We start from the raw sequence: 8,807 nt of genomic DNA on the forward strand, positions 1-8,807 counted from the left end.
TGGGGACCTTAGGCGATCACTTTAGCTACTCTGAACTGCACGGCATCAGAAAGACAGAAAACATGCTATGTTTATTAGAAGGTGAGTATTGAATGAGATCTGTGTAAAAGCACCTGTGAGGTATTGACTCTTAGTGAAATTATTATTCACCCCATGGCCAATGGGGAACTGCTTTGGGAAGATCATAAAGGAATTCCTTGGTAACCAAAAATGATTCTTCACAACATACAAAGATAGACACCAGTTATCCAAAATGCGCGATTAGTATAGATGAACTTCCTGTGCTCCTGACCAAAGCCAGTCCCTCTACTTGTAAGCCAGGTTGCGTCCCCTCCCACCTAGTCAAAGCCATCATGGCATCATTCTCCTCTTTCCTAAATCTTCCATTTTCTCCTCTCATCAAACATAAATATGCTATTATTTCTGCCAGTTTTAAGAAACCCTACTGTGTCTGTGAACTATCCTTCACCTGTTTCCTCCCCTTTAAAGCTACATGAAAAAGTTGTTATAACCCCTGTCTCCAGTTCCTCTCTTAGCATTTTCCATTTTCAGTAAACTTTATTTTAGACATTTAGAAATGGGCACAAAATCCTAAGCACTCAGTTAATTGTTCACCAAGTAAACAGCTCTGGTAACCAGCACCCAGACCAAGAATTGGAATATCATCGTGTTGCATATTTGAAAGTTGCTAAGAGACTAGATCTTAAAAGTTCTCATTGGAAGAAAAAAAAATACATATCATCAGTACTCCAGAAGCTCACCTCCTGACCCTTCAGAGTCACTAACCCACTATTATAACTTCCAGCACCATAGATTAGTTTTCCTGTTTTTGAACTTCATACAAATAGAATCATATAAAGAGAATTCTTTTGTATCTGGCTTCTTCCCCTCAAAGTTATATTTGTGAAATCAGTCCATGTTGTTATGAACAGCAATAGTTCACTCATTCTGATTGCTCCAGTCCGGGGATTAGCAACCGCTTTTCTGTAAAGGACCAGATAGTAAATACTTTAGGCTCTGTGGGCCATAGGGACTTCAGCACAATTACTCAACTCTGCTGATGTAGCCCACAAAAGCACCACAGACAATATTTAAACAAATAGTTGTGGCTATGTCCTAGTGAAACTTTATAAAAATAGGGACTGTGCTGGATTTGACTCATGCTGTGGTTTACTGAACCCTCCCTAGTCTATAATATTCCATTGAAAGAATATACCATAATTTATTTATCCATTCTAATGTTGATGGACATTTGTGATATTTCCAAGTTTTCGGTTATCCTATTTCATATCTCCCTTCTTCTTGTGCTTTTAAATCAACTTTATTGGAGTATAATTTATACACAGTAAGATGCACCTTCACATGTAAAACTACTCCAATCTGGATTTTCCCCACCACTCCAACAAAACATTTGTTAGCAAAATCACCAATGACCTTCATGTTGCTAAATCCAATGATCAATCTTCAGTCCACATCTGACTTGAGTTCTCTGCAGCATTTGACACAGTTGACATCTACCTCTTCCTGGACACACTTTCTTCACCTGGTTTCCAGAATTTAGCATTTAGGTTTTACTCCTACCTCTGATCACTGCATCTTGATTTCCTTTGCTGAATCCTCTTTTCCTCCCAACACTTTAATGTTGGAATGCTGGAAGGCCTAGTCCTTGGACCTCTTCTCTCTCCACACTCACTTCTTTGGTGATCTCATCCAGCCTTTGGTTTTACAGACCATCTGCATGCCAACAACTCCCACAGCCCAGACTTTTTCTCTGACCTCCAGACACATATAACCAACACCCTGCCCCACCTCCAACCTTCTCTATCTTGATGGCTCTAGTCATCTGACTCATCTTTCCCCCCGCCCCCCTTAACATACCACATCCAATCCATAGCAACTCCAACTGGCTCTACCCTCAAATTCTACCCCAAAACTGACTGACTGATTACTTCTCACCACCTCCGCTATTACAATCTAGTCCAAGCCATCATCGTCTCTCTTCTTGATAATCGCAATTGCATTCTATCTGGTTTCCGTTTCCACTCTTGTTTTTGTAGTCAACTTGCAGCACAGCCATCAGAGGGATCTAATTATAATGTAAGAGAGAACGCATCACTCCTCTGCAGAGAACTCTCTAACAGAGCGTCTTCTCAGTCAGAGTCAAAGTCCTACAATGTAGTAGAGTCCCTACAGTGGCCTACCAGCCTGCACACGATTGGGGTCTTGTTACCTCCTCGCATCTTCCACAATCCACCCTCCAACTCCCACTGCTCTAGCCACACTGGCTTCCTGCAGTTCTTCAAATGTACCAGACACGCCCCTGCCTTGCTGTTTCCTTTGCCTGGTATGCTCTTTCCCCAGACGTCCACGTGGCTGATCCACCCAATTTCTTCAAGTCTTTGCTCAAACGTCACCTTCTCCATAGGATTACTTGGGCTATTCTAATTAAATTGCAACTAGTCCCAACACTTTCAATCATTCTTATCCTGCTTTGCTTTCTTTTTCCGTAACACTTACAGCTTCCTAGTAAACTCTATGTAATTTACTTATTTATTATGTGTGTTGCTAATTATCTATCTCCCCACTCTAGAGTATAAGTCCTAAAAGAGTATGAATCTTTGTTTTGCTCACTGATGTATTCTAATCTCCAAGAACAGTACCTAACACATAATAGGCACTCAATAAATATTTGTTCTATGAATGAATGAAAGGTTAAGAAAATAGGAATTGGTATTTTTCTTTAAAAAGCATTAGTCTTGTTTTTGGTGCAAAGTCTCATCCTGGATTGAAAGCTAAAGACTCATCTGTCAAGTTCCCAGTGAGTGGTTTGGCAATTATATCAACTACAAGCAGGTCCTCTTAGGTCGACAGACACCTGAGGCTATTTATTTTATTGCTGAAAGCTTGGTGTGAGAGCATTTTGGTCCAGTTTACGAAAACAGCAGTGTTCTAACCAGCAGCTCCAATAAATCTTACACATTCTTGAGCCCATAAGTCCTGGCCTCTTGCCTCTCTACACATCCATTCATCCAACTGAGAAGAGCCTCTTGGAGTACACAGGGGCACTTGATTAGTCAGAGCGATGGAGAGCAGCACAATCTTCTTCCGTTTCTGCCCTGGAGACATAACTTCAGAGGGAGCAGCTTTTTGCTCAGGACGAGCAGAATGTGACCAGAAAGACTTTGCATCTCTTTCCACATATACCATAGGGCTTGCCCACTGGCCAGAGACAGATCAGGTTAACATACAGAACCATACACTGATACAGTCTTATTCCAAGGCTAGTTATGTTTACTCCTGGAACTGTCAGGACTGTATGGCCATCAAAGTCTATAGAGACTAGTAGGCTGAGAGATGGTTCATCCAAAAGAGTGTAAAATAATAATTTTCTGATTCCATGTCTCTTTGTATATAATCTCTGTTATAGTATTTTTCACTGTAGTTTGTTTACACTTTGTAGTTGTTTGTTTACAACAAACTAGAGTAATTAAAGGCATGAACTTTGAAGTCAGATTGTATGGGTCGAGTCCCAGCATTAATACTTATTAACTGTATGAGCTCAGGCAAGTTATTCAAGCTCTTCTGTGCCTTAATTTTCTGGACTGTTAAGTGAGTATAATAATACTACCTATCTTATGAGATTGTTATAAGGATAAAGTGAATCTAGATATAAATCACTTAACACGACGCCTGGCACATAGGAAGTATGAATATATATATATATATATATAACACACATATATATAACATATATATACTATATATACATATATATGAGTATATACTACATCATTATACATTCATATATGTGTTCATATGTCTACATATGTTTGTATATAAATGTATGAGTATATATATCTCTTCATTTATATAGTTAGAAGCACTTTGTGTCTTAGCAAAGTGACAGAAATAATCTAAGATTTTCTTTCATTCTGACTCCTGCATTAGAATCATGAATGAGCCAGTTGTTTGTCTGATGAAGATTCTAATAAGATGTTAAGGATAAAAAAAAATAACTTTGACCCTGTGCGCACACTCCCCAAATGCCTTTTTCCTTACAGCAGGGCTGGGCCAATCCTATGAAACAAGATTCCTGGCAGACATTCTGGAAAGGAGACCGTAAAGGCCCGGGAATGTCATATAACACCACCAGGGTGTAACGGAAGTGGTGGCAAAGTTTAGGACAAGTTTTATTTGCTTCCCTCCACTCTCTAAAATGTATATTAAATCCCTGTGGTCATCGTATTCATACATGAGTATCTTTGCCTTAGCCTGTATTAGTTAGATCCTTTAAGGTTTGCTAAACCTTACAGACTAAACGGACTAAATAGTGCGCTGCTCCTCCCAAATCCATATGTTGAAGCCTAATCCCCAATCTCTCTCTCTCTCTCTCTCTCTCTCTCTCTCTCTCTCTCTCTCTCTCCATGCACTCACTAAGGCAAGGCCATATGAGGACATAGCAAGAAGGCGGCCATCTGTAAGCCAGGAGGAGAGCCCTCATTAGGAACAGAATTCGCTGGTGCCTTGATCTTTGGATTTACCAGTCTCCAAAACTATGAGAAACAAACTTCTGCTGTTTAAGCCACCCAGTCTATAGTATTTTATTATGGCAAGACTAAGAAGACTACGACAGGTTAAAACAGGAAGCATGCCCAGGTGATCCCTGATCGTGGGGGGCTCACTGCTAAGATTTATGAGGTAGCATAGGATGTCCTCTGTCTCCTTAGCTGGGCAACCGTTCTTGGTCACTGAGCTTCCCAGACAGGTTATATATAGGCTCATGGAGAAATGCAACAAAGCTCAGCATGGATTGAGATATTGCCTACTATGTTTATTTAGTATTTATACTCCTGGTTGATTGATTTGTTATTGTCTAATGCAGTGTCCCTATTAGGCAGTTTGACAGCCAGCTCTTTTTGGCCTCCTTCTGACTAGCCCATTCCCAGGGGACTCTGGCTTCCACCAAGTGTGACTGGAGTACTAGAGTTCGTTCCACATGACAAGAAATATAACAACTTTATGCAGAACAAACCACTAGGGGCCTGTTTCTCAGAAAGGGGCTGTGGATCCAGAAGGCACTTCAGAGCTTCAAGGGTTTCTCCTCAGTGTAGAGCTAGCCCTTTCCATGACAACAAGCTTGAAAACAGCAATTTTGAGGTAAATTGTCCTATAATACTCTTTGTAATAGTTTCCTAGGGCTGCTATAATGAAGTACCACAAACTGGGTTGCTTCAAACACATGTATTTATTCTCTCATTGTTTTGGAGGCTAGACATCTGAAGCCAAGGTGTTTGCATGGTCATGCTCCCGCTAGGGAAGAATTATTCCTTGCCTTTCCTTTCAAACTCCTGGTGGCCCCAGCAGCATAACTTGGCATGTAGCAGCATACATCCAATTTCTGCCTACCTTCATCTTCATTAGGCCTTCTTATCTGTCTGTACTTCTTTCTTCTCTGTTTGTATTTCTTGTGTCCTCTTCTATTCTTATAAAAACCCTAGTCACTGGATTAAACCCATTCTAATTCAGTATAACATCATCTTGACTAATTATTTCTTCAAAGATCCTCTCCCAAATAAGGTCACATTCTGAGGTTCTGGGTAGGCATACTTTTTTTTTGGGGGGAGGAACACTGTTCAACCCACTATATTCCTTTATATTCCCTGTTTCCCCGAAAATAAGACCTAGCCAGACAATCAGCTCTAATGCGTCTTTTGGAGCAAAAATTAATATAAGACCCGATTTATATTATATTATATTATATTATATTATATTATATTATATTATATTATATTATATTATATTATAGACCTAGTCTTATAGTAAAATAAGACCTGGTCTTATATTAATTTTTGCTCCAAAAGACACATTAGAGCTGATTGTCCAGCTAGGTCTTATTTTCAGGGAAACACGGTAAGACTCTTCAGTTGAAAATTATAGAACAACATGAACCATGTTGTGAAAAATAGGACAAAGAGTGTGCTACAGAATCCTAAGGCAGTACAGCAGTCAGCCCTCAGGAAGAAACACATGGAACTGAGCAGCTATCAAAAGCATTAGTCTTCTCTCTCTCTTCCTTTTATCTCAGCCTCCCCCTGCCTGTCAGACTGGCTTTTCTGTATCTCCATGCCCTCATCAGGCAGAAGATGACCAACCTATTGCTCCAGAGTTTACATTTATGTTCAAATAACCAGTGCAAATCAGATAATCTTGGTTCAAATTCTAAATTATGAGGAGAGAGAATCTGATTCACCCCATCTAGGATCAGGTGTGCAATACTGGGCCAGTCAATTGTGGGTAGCTGGGTGGGGTGATGTAATAAATACAGTTGGGGGAGTGGAGTCATCCAGTGAACGGGAAGGCAACTCTCAAAGAAAGATGAGTCATTATGAACTAGGTAGATAGACCAAAAAAGGTCTAAAACACTTATCTTGTGTTTTTTTTTTTGTTTTTTTTTTTGGTAATTTCCCTTTATTTTTGAATTTTTTCCATCTCTACTACACATATTTTATTATCTCAGATTTTAAATAATTGTACAGTTATATAAAACTTGTGCCATTTGAATTGCAGTGTCTTTTCAACCACTGGTAATAGTAGGTTGTTTCTTTTTTTTTTATGTGAAGCTTGATATGATTTTACATGAACAGTTTTGTGACTATTTCTTCTTATTATTATGTTCTTCCTAAGTGATCATCATAGAGACCTGAATTGTTGAAGTTTTTCTTTTTCTATCTTGTGTTTTATAGCATTTAGCAACGTACAAAGTATTTTCATCTATTCTCTCATTTGATTTGTGCCAATTCAGAGTAGGCATAATTGGCATTTTTCCCATTTTACAGACATGGAAACAAGACTCAGAAAGATAAGTTGACTAACCCACAAAGACAGTCAGTGTCAGAGACCAGACACAACATTATGTCTTCTGACTCCTGGCCTGACTCTTTCACCTCACCATGCAACACAGAAATGTAACTGACTTTGTAGTTTCTATTACAAAATTTACTTATGCACAGCTTTATTATCCAAGTTTACAAATGCACTTTTACAAAAATAAAAATTTAGTAGTCTGAAGATAATAGCCATTCTACTCTTGTCCAACTCATCTGGAGTTTTTCCCATCTCTTATTTTCATTCTTCTTTGTCAGTCTATAGTTTCTTCACAATTCTAACCGTCTCAACCTCATTATTCTCCAAGAAGATTACACTAAGATTTAGCACACTAACAGGAAAAGGAAATCATTTTGATTTTAACATTTAAATTCAAAGCCCTCCTCCTTTTAGTAGTGATAACGGATGATTTCCTTCTTACTAATTCTTGCATCTAATCAATTCCCCATGTTTGGGGAAATTTGGCTGTTTGGAGTTAGACCTCTGCAATCCTTCTATTCACCTCTTACATTTTCTCTAAGGATTGTTTCCCAGTCACTGGTTCAGGCTCCCTCTTCTCATTTTTTCATCATTAGATTCCCCATCCCGGGGGCTCTTAGTGAATGATTTTGTCTCCTGTTTACTTCATTAGCTACCCTGGCCTAATTCCTTTGGACTTTCTATCTCAATTTTATATTCACTTTCTTTCCATGATCGCAGAGAAAAATGATTCCTCTTCTCTTTAGAGATAAAAGTGTTCTGTCCTAAAGCTTTCTAGAACCATTAACCTCATACTATTTCCTCTTTCTAACAATTAAATCTTTCTTTCTCAACCACCTTCTACTCTTAGGTTTCATTTTCAGCTTCTTATATTTTCCCTAAGAAGAAAACATAAACAGCAACCACCCAGCCTTTGAGAGGTCTTGCACAGCCCTGTTTTTGCCGCCACACTTCTTGAGTAAATGGTCTTTGCCAACTGCCTTCATTTTGTCTTCCTCACTCCTTTCCTTTTTTCAATCTGGTGCTCCTCACCACCACTCTGCTGAATGTTCTTTTTTTTTTTTTAAATGTCTTCCACTTCTCACTTTGTTCATGTTTTCATTTAATTAGTCACATGGTTATCATAGCTGTTTTAACATTCTTGCCTGCTAATTCTACCCATCTCTATCATTTCTGGGTGTTTCCTTTGAGTAATTTTTTTCTTCTGGTTATAGGTCGTGTTCCTCCTTGTTGGCCTATTTAGTAATTTTTAATGGAGGTTAGATATTGTGGGTTTTACATTGTTGAGTGCCTTGATTGCGTTATCTTCCTTTAAAGACTATTGTGTTTTGTCATGGCGAGCAGTAAAGGTACTTGACCCTTTTGGGGCTTGTTTTTAAGCCCTTGTAGGGCAGACATAAAATAACCTTTATTCTAGGAATAGTTTAGTAACATTACAAAAGCATGGCCCTTTAAGGTGTGGACAAAAAAGGGTTCTACGGAAACTAACCTCACAGGGTGATCTGATCATAAATTCCTATCTGGGTAGGTCATGGTGGGTAGTCACACCCCAGGCATATAACTTCTTTAGTAAAAGGTTTATCTTTGCCTTAAGCAAGCCTTGTTCATTTTGTTTCTGTGCAACTAGGTTAACACACCTTTAAATGCCTCTTTTCAAATCCCTCAGAAGCCACCTTCAAGAGAGCACATAATCTTGTTAATTATCCTGTAATCCCATCCCCACCTTGTTTTCTCCCACCTTCACGTAATCTTAGTTCCCTCTGTAGTTCAAAACGCATAAACGAAGCTGCAAACTACCATTCTAAGAAGATTTCTCAGTCTGTTGAGATCTTGCTTCCAGGCATATCCTTTGTTTGGCTCAAACACATTTTTATAAAAATTCTCCATAGGTTTGGATGTTCTTCCATTGACAAAGGTCTCTATTGAAGACTCCTAGTGATCAC

Source organism: Rhinolophus sinicus, linkage group LG02, assembly GCF_036562045.2.
Source record: "Rhinolophus sinicus isolate RSC01 linkage group LG02, ASM3656204v1, whole genome shotgun sequence".
Taxonomy (NCBI): Eukaryota; Metazoa; Chordata; class Mammalia; order Chiroptera; family Rhinolophidae; genus Rhinolophus; species Rhinolophus sinicus.